Source organism: Lithobates pipiens, unplaced genomic scaffold (genome assembly GCF_037356315.1).
Source record: "Lithobates pipiens isolate NorthernLeopardFrog02 unplaced genomic scaffold, aLitPip1_a1.2 Scaffold_27, whole genome shotgun sequence".
NCBI lineage: Eukaryota > Metazoa > Chordata > Amphibia > Anura > Ranidae > Lithobates > Lithobates pipiens.
Window position 1 is genome coordinate 181,802,615 of NW_027507788.1, and position 12,714 is coordinate 181,815,328.

Genomic DNA, 12,714 nt, shown 5'->3' on the forward strand with positions numbered 1-12,714 from the left:
ACTTTTTTGGAAGAGGCCCTGTTTTATACTGTGGGTGTGGATGGAATTTGGCTATTAATCAGGAGGTAATGTTGGACTCAAATCTAGCACAGCAAACTTTGCACACCACAATCAAACTGCAAGAGGACCAAAAGGCCAAGATTGTAAAGATAAGGGAACCCAGAAATTTAGGTAAGACTTAAACTCTCAAACATCAAAATATTGTGAACATGACTACAGATGGATGTGGAACGGTAAAACAAATGCAGCTTACCAAAAAAGATATTTGAGCAGTCAGTCTTTGTGATAATATATATATATATATATATATATATATATATATATATATATATATATATATATATATATATATATATTATAAATAAAATATTTATTTTGTGTGTGTTTTCTTTTTTTGTAATTGTGTTTGACAATTGCTGTATTAAACAGATGAACAGTGCCATCTGCAGACTGATGGCTTATTTTGTGAATGAAGGCTCTAACCTGCACCTAATCACTCTCTCTAGTGATTACATCACTCTGTTTAGTGATTGCACTAGTGATTACATGGTTGGAAGCCACTCTGATTCTGGGGGTTAGTGGGAGCCAGAGACTGCAACATTAGAATTATATTTTTTTAGGATCTAAAGGCACTTGGGGGTTTGCAAATGACACTTGTTGTACTGGTTGGGTGGACTATAACCACCTCATTTGTAGTACAATGACTTGTCTTAAGTGGAAAAATTCTGCGGGATCTGTAAACATTTGGGAATGGCCATGCCAGGTTGTCCCTCCACCATTTAATAACTCGAGTTGTTCTCTGAGCGAAGTGTAAATAAGGGTAATAATCAGCACACAGTCTGGGTGGGTGGGCCGCACAGGTCACTGACACCGCTGTGAACATAAACACTCGGTAAATACTGACATGTGTGTCTCTTTGTATCTCCTCTCTCTAACTGTCTGCTGAGATTACCCATGTACTCCCAAAGAGACCCAGATGAAGAGGACATTATTAAGCCTATTTAAGCTGCGGAAACGAGTACCATGTGAGACAAACATTCACTTTTTTACTCTTCTCTGGGAATGTTTGAAGACTGTACAGCAATTTTTTGGTTTTTTTTTTTTTTGTACTTTGTATATTTGCTTTGGTTAGACAGACGGGTAACCGTATTATGTAGCCCACATACTTTGTATCCTTGTACTCCACGTCAGGGGGGAAAAGAAAGACCTCCTTCATTCATTTATTAGGGATATATTTTAAATCCATAAGAAAAACATTCTATGGTTCATTAAATTAGGATGTAGCACTTAGTTTAGGAATGTAGATGCTTAGTATCATTGTACTCCTGCCCCCCCGGGATGCATATGATATTAATTTAAAAAAAAAAAAAAATCCTTTAATCCATTATTTTATTATGTAACACACATACACTATATTGCCAAAAGTATTGGGACGCCTGCCTTTACACGCACAAGAATTTTAATGGCATCCCAGTCTTAGTCCATAGGGTCCAATATTGAGTTGGCCCTCCCTTTGCAGCTATAACAGCTTCAACTCTTCTGGGACGGCTGTGCTGTCCAGACAAGGTTTAGGAGTGTGTCTATAGGAATGTTTGACCGCTCTTCCAGAAGCGCATTTGTGAGGTCAGGCACTGATGTGGATGAGAAGGTGTTCTATCGGGATGAGGTCAGGACTCTGCGCAGGCCAGTCAAGTTCCTCCACCTCGAACTTCCTAATCCACACTATATTGCCAAAAGTATTGGGCCACCCCTCGAAATCAGTTGGTGGAGGGGGGGGGGGCGGATTATGGTGTGGGACTGATTATCAGAGGTTGGGCCTGGCCCCTCAATTCCAGTGAAGGCAACTCCTTAAAGGAGGGGTTAAGGCAGTGCACACAATCGCTGTAAACACACAGATCCACATCCTGTCAGGGGAGAGGAGAACTGATTGTATGTTCCTTGTACAGAGGAACACCGATAGCTCTCCTCCCCTCATCAGTCCCCTCCCTCCACAGTTAGAAAGTTAGAATCACTCCCTAGGACACACATTTAACCCCTTCAGTGCCCCTAGTGTTAACACCTTCCCTGCCAGCCACATTTATACAGTAATCGGTGCATTTTTTTATAGCACCAATCACTTTATAAATGTGGTCCCAAAATAGTGTCAAGAGTCCGATCTGTCCGACGTAATGGCAGTCACGATAAAAATCACAGATCGCCGCCATTAATGGTAAAAAAATAAATAAAAAAATTATATAAATGACAGATCTATCCCCTATTTTGTAGACGCTATAACTTTTGCGCAAACCAATCAATATACGCTTATTGGGACTTTTTTTTACCAAAATATGTAGAAGAATACATATAGGCCTAAACTTGGGGAAAAAATTGTGGTGGTTTTTTTTATTTTATTTCTTTTTTTTTTTTTGTGATATTTGTTCTAGCAAAAAGTAATAAATATTGTGTTTGTTTTCAAAATTGTCGCTCTTTTTTTGTTCATAGAGCAAAAAATAAAAATCGCAGAGGTGCTTGAATACCACCAAAAGAAAGCTCTATTTGTGGGGAAAAAACGATCAAAAACAACAATGTCGCACGACCACGCAATTTGTCATTAAAATTGTCGGCGCTGAAAATTGGCCTGGGCAGGACGGGGGTGGAAATGCCCTGTATTGAAGTGGTTAGCCATGGTCAGTTTACAGGGGGGAGCACATAGCCAGGCAGGATCAGCCAGGTTTTTTAGGTGATATTGAGGGCCAAATTACACAGCACAAGTACTGTGCCTGTTGTTCATGCTTTAAAGAAACAGGATGCTTTTTTTTTGTGTGTGTGTGTACCAAACTCCTTTTTAAGGCGTAAACATACCAAGACATTTTGGACAATCTCATGCTCCCAACTTTGTGGGAACAGTTTGGAGATGACCCCTTCCTGTTCCAACATGACTGCGCACCAGTGCACAAAGTCTATAAAGACATAGATGAGCGAGTTTGGACTTGAGTGGCCTGCGCGAGTCCTGACCTCAACATGATAGAACACCTTTGGGATGAATTGGAGCGGAGACTGCGAGCCAGGCCTTCTCATCCAACATCAATATCAACAAATCCAACTACTCCATACTCCTACTACTTGATCTCTCTGTGGCCTTTGATACTGTTGACCACCCGCTCCTTCTCAATAAACTACATTCACCTTGGCCTCCGAGATTCTGCTCTATCCTGGTTCTCTGCCTATCTATCACAGCGCTCCTTCACTGTAAACTACAACTGTCTCCTCTCCATTGCCCCTTTCTGTGGGGGTCACCCAAGGCTCTGTTCTTGGACTCCTCTTCTCTATCTACACCCCCTCCCTTGGTTACTTGATTACCGCCCACGGCTTCCAGTACCACTTATACGCCAATGACACCCAAATCTTTCTACCTTTAGGCGATCCCTGAATACATATCTTCAGGAAAGCCTATCACGTCTCCAACTAATCTCCTACCACTTCCACCAGCTCATTCCCCACAGTTACAACCTTTTGTACCACCTGCTCCACTCTATAAGATTGTAAGCTCTTCTGAGCAGGGCCCTCTTAATCCTCCTTGTATTTTTTGGTATTGCAACTGTATTGTCTCCTTTTTATGTTGTAAAGCGCTGCATAAACTGTTGGTGCTATATAAATCCTGTATAATAATAATAATAATATCCGTGAGTGACCACACAAATGCTCTTCTGGAAGAATGGTCAAACACTCATAAACACTCCTAAACCTTGTGGACGGCCTTCCCAGAAGAGTTGAAGCTGTTATAGCTGCAAAGGGTGGGCCAACTCAATATTGAATCCTACGGACTAAGACTGGGATGCCATTAGCGTTCATGTACGTGTAAAGGCAGGTGTCACAATCATTTTGGCAATATAGTGTACTTGGTATAGTTGTACTTCTGGCTTCTGGCAAGGGGTATAAATATTGGATCCATCAAAAAAAATCCTTGTGTTCATTTGCCTATTCATTAAAAATTAATCACCCCTTTTTGTCTGGCCCCTTGATTTTATGGCTGCCTTGGTGTGCCATCAGGGGGTCACCTTCCTGTCCCCCTTGTTTGCTGTTGATTTAGAAGGCTTGCATCAGGACATGGGCATGTGATGTTTTCAGTGTTACTCAATGCGGGTCTGAATTATAGAGACGTTTTTCCCAGATGGGAGCCATGGGCAATGACAGGGACTGGGTATCCCCACCATTATACTTGTTCAATGTATTAACCACTTGACCTCTGGAAGATTTACCCCCTTCGTGACCGGTGTTTTTTTTTTTTTTTGCTATGCAGCATTGTGCTACTTTAACTGCCAGGTGCTCAATCATGCAATACTGTACCCAAATTTAATTTTATATCATTTTTTGCATGCAAATAGATCTTTCTTTTGATGGAATTTCTTCACCACTGTTTTTTTTTTAATCTTTTCTATATAAATGAAAACATCCTGAAAATTAAAAGAAAAAATAAACCATTTTTCTTTGTTATATATATATATATATATATATATATATTTTTTTTTTTTTTGCAACATTTTATTTCTTCATAAATTAAAATAAAAATAAAAAATAAATAACCCAATTCAGTGTAATATTTAGTCTGTGTGAAAGTCTACAAACTATGATGTGTGTGTATGTGTATGTATGTATATGTGTGTGTGTGTGTATATATATGTATGTATATATATATATATATATATATATAGTGAAAGTTGGTCAATCCTGAGGCCCTGCAATACCAGGAAAGTACAGATATTCTCCAAGTTGTAATTTTTTGGTCTCCAAAATATATATATATATATATATATATATATATATATATATATATAATATAAATTGTGTGTATCATACTGTCACCAGTGCAGTACACTCATCATATGACTGGTGTGGTGGTGATTAGGAATACTGGCTGCTGACAGTATGTTACCTTCACAGCATCACGATAGTAAGAAACCTGTCATGAATGGAAGTTGTTAATGACAATTTTGCCTGCATTGTAATCATGTGATCGCTGTGATTGGTCATAGCGATCACATGATACCCCCGGCCGCTCATAGTGGTCAGGTACCGATCACTGTGATTCCTTGTGTCTACCAGGTTTGTGCCGCTGCACTCATGTGCTCGGCAATGTGCAGGTACATCGCTGAGCTTCTAGCTACTGCCTGTTAGCAATAAATCTGTTAGCTGGCGGCAAGTGGTTAATGTAGATGTAGTGCTTGACCGGCAGGATCCTTCCAATTTTATCAGTCTAGTACACTCTTCGTTTAAACAAGCCCTGATGTAGAAGGACCCTTTGAACTCCCTAAACACACAGAATTTTTAGACTAAAAGTTTAAAAACTAAATCTGGACTTTTTTTTTTATTTATTATTATACTTTTCGCCTCTTTCTTTGACACCTAATCCCATCCCGTGAAAACAGCCAGCCTTCGGTCACCACACCTAGGAGAACTGCCTAAGAGCTTTGTTCATATGTGCAGAATGAGCCACATTGGATGGCCCATTAGAGGGCTTTTGACAAGCAGTGAAGGGGACATTATGTCCCTTCCTCACCACCTGCTTTAACCCAATAAATGCCACACTACTGTGCCACCACCATATATTTGCATTGGTCCCGTTTGGTGGTGGTAACACCCGCCAAATGCGATATGCTATTTGATTTTTGTCTCGAAGCACAGCATTGTGGCCGCAACATTTACAGCTTTCCCTAGAATACAAGATAAAAAAAAAAACCTTGAGACTTTAGAACCCCTTTAATGTTGGAATTCCTACATAGTCTGTACCGGCTGAGGAGTTTTGGCCCTACTTATTTTTTTATAAAAACTTTAATACAAATAATTAAGGCACGTTAGATTTGGCTACTTGGGCATCACATCTAAGGTTTCCAAGGCCATATGTGGCTCCCAAGCTGCTGGTTGGAGACCGACTTGTGGTGTAACTTGGGTCAATCAGCCATTTTTGTATGCTTTAGCCTCCTCAATATCCCTTGATTCTGTTATAGAAATAAGCCTGGTTCTCTTAAGTATTACATCAGCCCATGCATTCCTGGAAAGAGGTGTGCATTCTCCCTGCTTTACTGATCCCTTATTGTCATCTTGTAACACATCAGATATTGTTTCTTCCTCCAAGTCTGTCTGATTTGCATTACTAACTATAGGGCCATATGGTCAGTAATTTCGAGGTATACGAGTCACTTGAGGTCTCCTGTATCAGGGCGTCATTCTGGGGAATATAGAAGCTGAACTCTGGAATTGTCTCCGCTCCATACATTCCTAAATATCTTGCTAAAATCACAAACTCTCCATACGCTCTTCCTCATCAGTGGAAAATCTCACAAAAGCACGAACGAACCTGACAGTTTCCTCCTGTACTTTTCAATTGCTGTCATTCTGTAGTCTGGTATGCATAAAGCCCTATTACTGAAAGTCTCCATCTCTAAGATCTCCTAGGAATGCAAATAGAAAATGGCATGATTCTCTTTTGCAGATTCGCAGCATCAGCAGAGAACCTCTTAGGGGAAGTTTCTGTAATCTTAAAGTGAACTTGTTTAAAAGTGAATCACTCTAAGGGTATAAAGACCCCTATAACTATAAATGATAATAGTGCATTTGGAAAGATTGTCCAATAACCTATTTAGTACACAATTTTCGAGAACCAATCATGACCGTTCATGAGAAAATATCCAAAGGGACAAGCATGAAAATTTTTCTCTTACAATATCGGAGCAAACCATTTTCATGTAATTCGTATAGTGTTTGTATGAAGAAAATTGTGTGACGAAGATCACACATGCTCGGAAATCAATGAATACTGTACATTACATCACTGCCAAAGTTGTATTCTGTCTTACAAGAATTTTTGTAACTTTAGTAACCGATTGGGTTTTGATATGAGCCTAGCATGGGAAAAAAACAAAAAACGGACGATCATTTGTAAATGAAGTAATACAGGCAGCTGAAGTTGTGTGCAATTCTTCTCTTTGCCTGCAAGGGCCTTTTCTCACAGTAAGGCGGTAAAAACAGGCGACTGAGCCCCCACCCTGAATTGAAACAATACAGCTGGAGAGGACAGTAACCATCATCAGCTTCAATTCCTTGCTGGGGGCGCAACTGGCTGTCCAACCTGCCTATTGAGTTTCATTGGGCTGCACGGCAACCAGCGAGCCAAATGCTGTTGGGCAGTTTAAAAGAGAAAAAAAAATACAAGTTAAAGTAAAGTCTTTTTTGGTTTGAAAAGTCTAAAATTTGAGTGTGGTCCTGCATATTGCAATTGGACTAGTATTATGATGGGCACTTCACTAGGCACTATGGGGACTTATGGAGCAGGAAGTGTCTTCAGGGGTTTTGGAGTCAAAACAACTTAACTGTTGCCATAAAAAGGTCCTACAGCATAAAGGATCACATGGTTTAAACAGTTGTCAGCGTTTTGGGAGGCGATGTCAACAAAGTCACTTTTTTGTAATGCCGCGTACACACTATCGGAATTTGGGTCGGAAAAAGCTCTGATGGTTTTCCCAATGGAATTCCGACGGGATTTCACTCAAGCTGTCTTGCTTACACACAGTCACACTAAATTCCGACCGGCAAGAACGCAATGACGTACAACACGTACGAAGGGACTAGAAAAAGGAAGTTCAATACCCAGTAGCCAATAGCTTCCATCACCTAGTTGAATCTGAGCATGCGTGAGTTTTTGCTTGTCGGAATTGCATACACGCGATCGGAATTTCCAATAGAAAGTTTTTCCGTCTGAAAAATTGAGAACCTGCTCTCAAATTTTTGCTGGCGGGAATTCAGGCAGCTAAATTCTGATGGAGCATACACACGGTCGCATTTTCCGATGAAAAGCTCTCATTGGTCTTTTGCTAGCCAAAATTTTGATCTTGTGTATGCGGCATTAGGCTCTGTTCACACCTGAGCGTATTGTTTTCAGACAGAAAGTCGCAAGATTTTTGCCATGATTTTGTACAGGTCAAAAGGTTGTCAATGTAAAAGACTAAAAAAACGCCTGTAATCTGCTAAAAAAAAAAAAAAAAAAAAAAAAAAGCTCCTGTCCTTTTTTGAGCGATGAACGTTTTGCTTTAGGTGACAAAACGCTCAGATGTGAACAGGGGCAATTGAAATGAATGTGATTTTTCTTGTTGGGTGGTTTTTAGAGCTGGGGCTTGGAGCAGAGTCTTTGCTGAACTCAGTGGCCTGTTGTATACCTGCTTCACGCTATGGTTCTTCCCACTGGCTCCATCCTCACCGCAAGATGTAGTGAGAGCCAGGAGAAGCCACATCACTCGGGGGGGGGGGGGGGGGGCAGATATCTAGTGCAGTAAGATTTGTCCGATACCAGCAAGGGCTGGTGATCTGCAACATAGCGGAAACATTAAAATAGCTCATCTTTAAGGCTGGGTTCATATATATGCTGATCGGGGTTTGGTGCGGGTTCCATTCAGCAGTTCAGGTGTGAATTTGACACTGAATTTGCACCTTGAAAAATGCACAGGAATTTTTTATTTTTTATTTGCACCTCAACTGGCCCACACGTATGTGAACCAGCTCCATTGAAAGCCAGTCTGGTTCACATGTTATACAAATCGGATGTGGTTCAAAAGGCAGCCTTGCAGGATTCGAACCATTGTCCACCTGGACATGAAAGTGAGAGAGAATCCTGAATTTTCCATCGGTTTACTTTTACTGTCTGTCCTTTTGGGGAGTTTTTCCTTCCACTTCCTATATACAACCAGGAAGTTCCCTTGTTTTATGTCCCAAGAGCAGTGGTCCCCAGGGCAATCTATCCATCAGGGATACTGACAGTGATAAAAGCTTGACAAGTGTTTACCATTAACTAATACAATATAGTTTTGGGTATATATACACTTTAAGTAGGGCAAATAAGGGACTACTTGGCAAAAACAAGTATTAAAAAGCATATTTTAACACTTGTAAGGCTGCTTGATCTGCACATTAACACTAAAGAAATGATACAGCAGTTTATGAATGAAGCCTGCAACCACAGTATGTAGGCATCTTGCACCCTGCTGAATACTCCCTAATAAAAACGGAGCGGGGTAGAGGGAGGTGGTTTTGGGAATGTCTTTGACTCTGACCTTCAGCCTTCCCTTCAGTCTTGCATATTTGCACTGGCTTCTCCCCTGGACTGAAATTGCTTTCTCTGATTTCACTGCACGCTGTGGTCTTCTCGCAATGTACACTGGAAGCTTCAGAAAGTCACAACCTGACACAATTCCTGTCTGGTGGATGTCAAGCAGCACCTAGCCCTTCTACATTTTCGCCTATTGCAAAGCCATCATCAGAAAGTGGCTTTGTGATAAGCCGAAACACCGAAGGTTACACTGCATCATTGTCTCTTCTGCCCATACGAAACTACTCGTGAATCCAACAGAACTACGCAAACGGCGGCTTTTCTTATCAGGGCATATTACCCTTAACAATCACCTGCTACACACACCGGGTGCCAGGACTATAAGGCATCTTTAAATGTGAGTGAAACTATTTCAATAAACCTGGTTTTACGGCATTGCGCATTGAAGGTTTTCCTTTTGTCATTTCCATCTATATTTATGAAGTGCACTCTTGCAAGAGTTGTCATTTCAACAGGCTCCCTAGGGGTAACCCCACATGCATATTAGACCTTACTAGTGATGGTCAACATCCAAGGTGAGTGTACATCTATGTGGGGCACCCAGTATGAACACCATTGCACAGTGTCAATTTAAGCATGAGCACTTTATTCCTCCCACTGATGCCAATGATGGGGCGCTATTCCTCCCACTGATGCCAATGATGGGGCTCTATTCCCACTGATGCCTGGACATTTTCTACACATTCTGACCACAGTCTAGCCCCCCTAAAGTCTGGAGACCCGTAAACTGGCCCTCCCACTGATGCCAACTATGGGGCTCTATTCCTCCCACTGATACCGTCAATAGGGGCATAATTTCTGATGCCAATGATGGGGCTCTATTCCTTCCACTGATGCCAATGATGGGGCTCTATTCCTTCCATTGATGCCAATGATGGGGCTCTATTCCCAATGATGCCTGGACATTTTCTACACATTCTGACCAGTCTAGCCCCCCTAAAGTCTGGAGACCCGTAAACTGGCCCCTTGTTTGTAAACCCCTGTACTAGTCCATGGAGTCCAGCGGTGGTCTTGGTTGTAGGGAAAACTGCCTGTGATGCTGCTCTCCAGTGCCGCCATTTGGACTCTGGTGCTTACTTAGACCTTCTGTGGGCATCCTGTAGACCTGGAAGACCACCTAGCATGTTTGTGTATGCAGCGCATCCCCTTGCACATGTGCACTCTGTGGGGCCTTGACAGTAAACTGGCAGAGACCCTATGCCATTTCTGCGCATGCACGAGTTCCCATGGGCTGCCTCCTCTGAAGATTGATGTAGAAATTCTGACCAGTTTGGTCATAAACTGGTTAAACTGTATTTGTGTAGCCGGAGTCTCTAATGGTAAGGACCAGCCCTGTATAACCTAATGTTATATAAGTTTACCGGAGCTGTTTGTTCTGACTGGATTTAACATTTGGCATAATCCTTACATAAGAAGGAAAATGTACATATTTTGAGCAGGACGTAGCCTGCCTTCACAAAGTCTGCGAAAATGACATTTACCATCAGATCCTCTCCAGCCTAAACAAGTTTAGGACCTTTTCACCACGGATTCGGCAATTACGACACGAGAGGGGGAAATGTAAGTGCGATGGCGTATAGGCGCATACTTGCTCGATAGAGTCAGCCGGAATGTTGACATAGGATCTAACGCAAACTCATTGTTAATGGAACTGCCATGGTAACATCCAGCGACCAACTCGCAGCCCAGTCCATTAAACTGGAGCGTACATTCGCAGGAGCAGCCAAGAAAAATATATTGACTCAAATTAAAGAATGTTATGTATTTTTTTTTTTTTCCTCCCCTTTTATTTGTCCCCCTTTCCAGTAGGACCAGAACCTGTCAGATTACCATGGCAGATTTCGGCGATTAGTCAGTGATTATTTTGTTTTCCATGTTATGACGGGAAAATTGCTATAATAACATTTTAGGAATGGCTGCAATATTGTTCATGCCGTAAATCCGAAGCAGGTGTCAATGTTTTGGATCCACGTCACGTAGTAAAGAGCCGCTTCTGTGCTTAATAAAGCCGTTCTCTTTCTAGGACAGACAGGACTTTTTGTATTTTCAGACGTATTAAAGTTAAATCCATCTCTCTGACAAATTGGCGTTTGTAAGGCGGGGCAGTAAATCAGACACTTGTGCAAAGGATTTATTAACAGTCTTGTTTCTATATGCCCGTACAAGTTCTGTTCTATATGCAAGTTGAAGATTGCTTATACTGGTTCTAAAGCCTTAAAGTGATTGTAAAGTCTCGTTTTCTTTCCCTATAAAAATAACAAACATGTTGTACTTACCTGCTCTTTTGCAGTGGATTTGCACAGAGCAGCCTGGATCCTTCTCTTCTCGGGTCCCTCTTCTGGGCTCCTGGCCCCTCCCTCCTGTTCAGTGCCCCCTCAGCAAGCAGTTTGCTATGGGGGCACCCGAGCCGAGTCACAGCTCCCTGTGTCCATTCAGACACTGCTCCCCGGCCCAACCCCCTCTCTCCCCTGATTGGTTAGCTGACTTTGACAGCAACGGGAGCCAATGGCGCCGCTGCTGTGTTTCAGCCAATCAGGAAGGAGAATCGTCATCGCTAGACAGAGAGGGACCTCAGGTAAGTATTAGGGGAGGCTGCTCCACACAGAAGGCTTTATCTTAATGCATAGAAAGCATTAAGGCCACATACACACTAATAGATTTTTTGCAGATTTACCCAAACCGTATAATATGAGGTCAAACCTTAAGAGTTTCAATTTGTATGCAATCAGGCAGGCCCTTCCACTACATGATTTTGGTAAATCTGAAGACAAATATCTGCAAAAAAATCTAATAGTGTGTATGGGGTCTAAGATGAAAAACCTTCTGCCTTTACAACCCCTTAAAGGTTTTTTCACCTTAAAGTGGGAGTAAACTCCCATCTGACTTAAATATAGGTAAGCCTATAATAAGGCTTACCTATAAGTAGCATAAATGTCTCCTACATGTGTGCCGTTAGGAGATATTTGCTGTACATGTAGCCAGTGACATCACCGACACATGGGTTCTGAAGGAACGACCACTAGGGCAGTCGCACAGCCTTAGTCCATAAACCCAGCAGGAAGACCAGGTGAAGATGGGAGAGCATGCAGCGGTGACAGTGCGGTGCTGGAAGGCTTTGTTTTAAGGTAAATTTAACATAATGTGCATACTGGTACATTATGCCTTTACCTTGCAGGGTAGAAAAAGGAAAAAGGCTAATTCGATCCAGCGATGTGCACAAGAGCAATGCCCCGCCTCTCTTCCTCCTCATTGGGCAGATTGATCGCAGGGGCCATTGGCTCTCGCTGCTGTTTAAATGCTGTGTTGACTGGGCAGGGTCGAGTTGCCCTGTCTGTCTCCATAGCCTCAGACCGGGTGGCTCGGGAGTGAACATGCACGGGTGCCCCCATGGAAAGCTGCTTTCGATTGATGCACTTGCCGAAGAGGCGGGGCCTGGAGCACCTCAGAAGTAAAGGAATCGGTGCTGCTTTGCATAGGCAAAACTATTGCGCGTAGCAAGTCAGCGCATCGCTGGAGGGCTCCGTGTGTCGGTAAGTTTGTCATAATGTACTAATATGCGGTTGCATACCCGTATATTA

At 42.1% G+C, this 12,714-nt stretch overlaps 1 protein-coding gene across 9 annotated transcripts in view; it reads left to right on the top strand.

Annotated features, from left to right (window-relative positions):
• Nucleotides 1-12,714, top strand: part of MTOR (mechanistic target of rapamycin kinase) — a 190,400-nt gene that overhangs the window by 117,408 nt on the left and 60,278 nt on the right. The window lies entirely within an intron of this gene.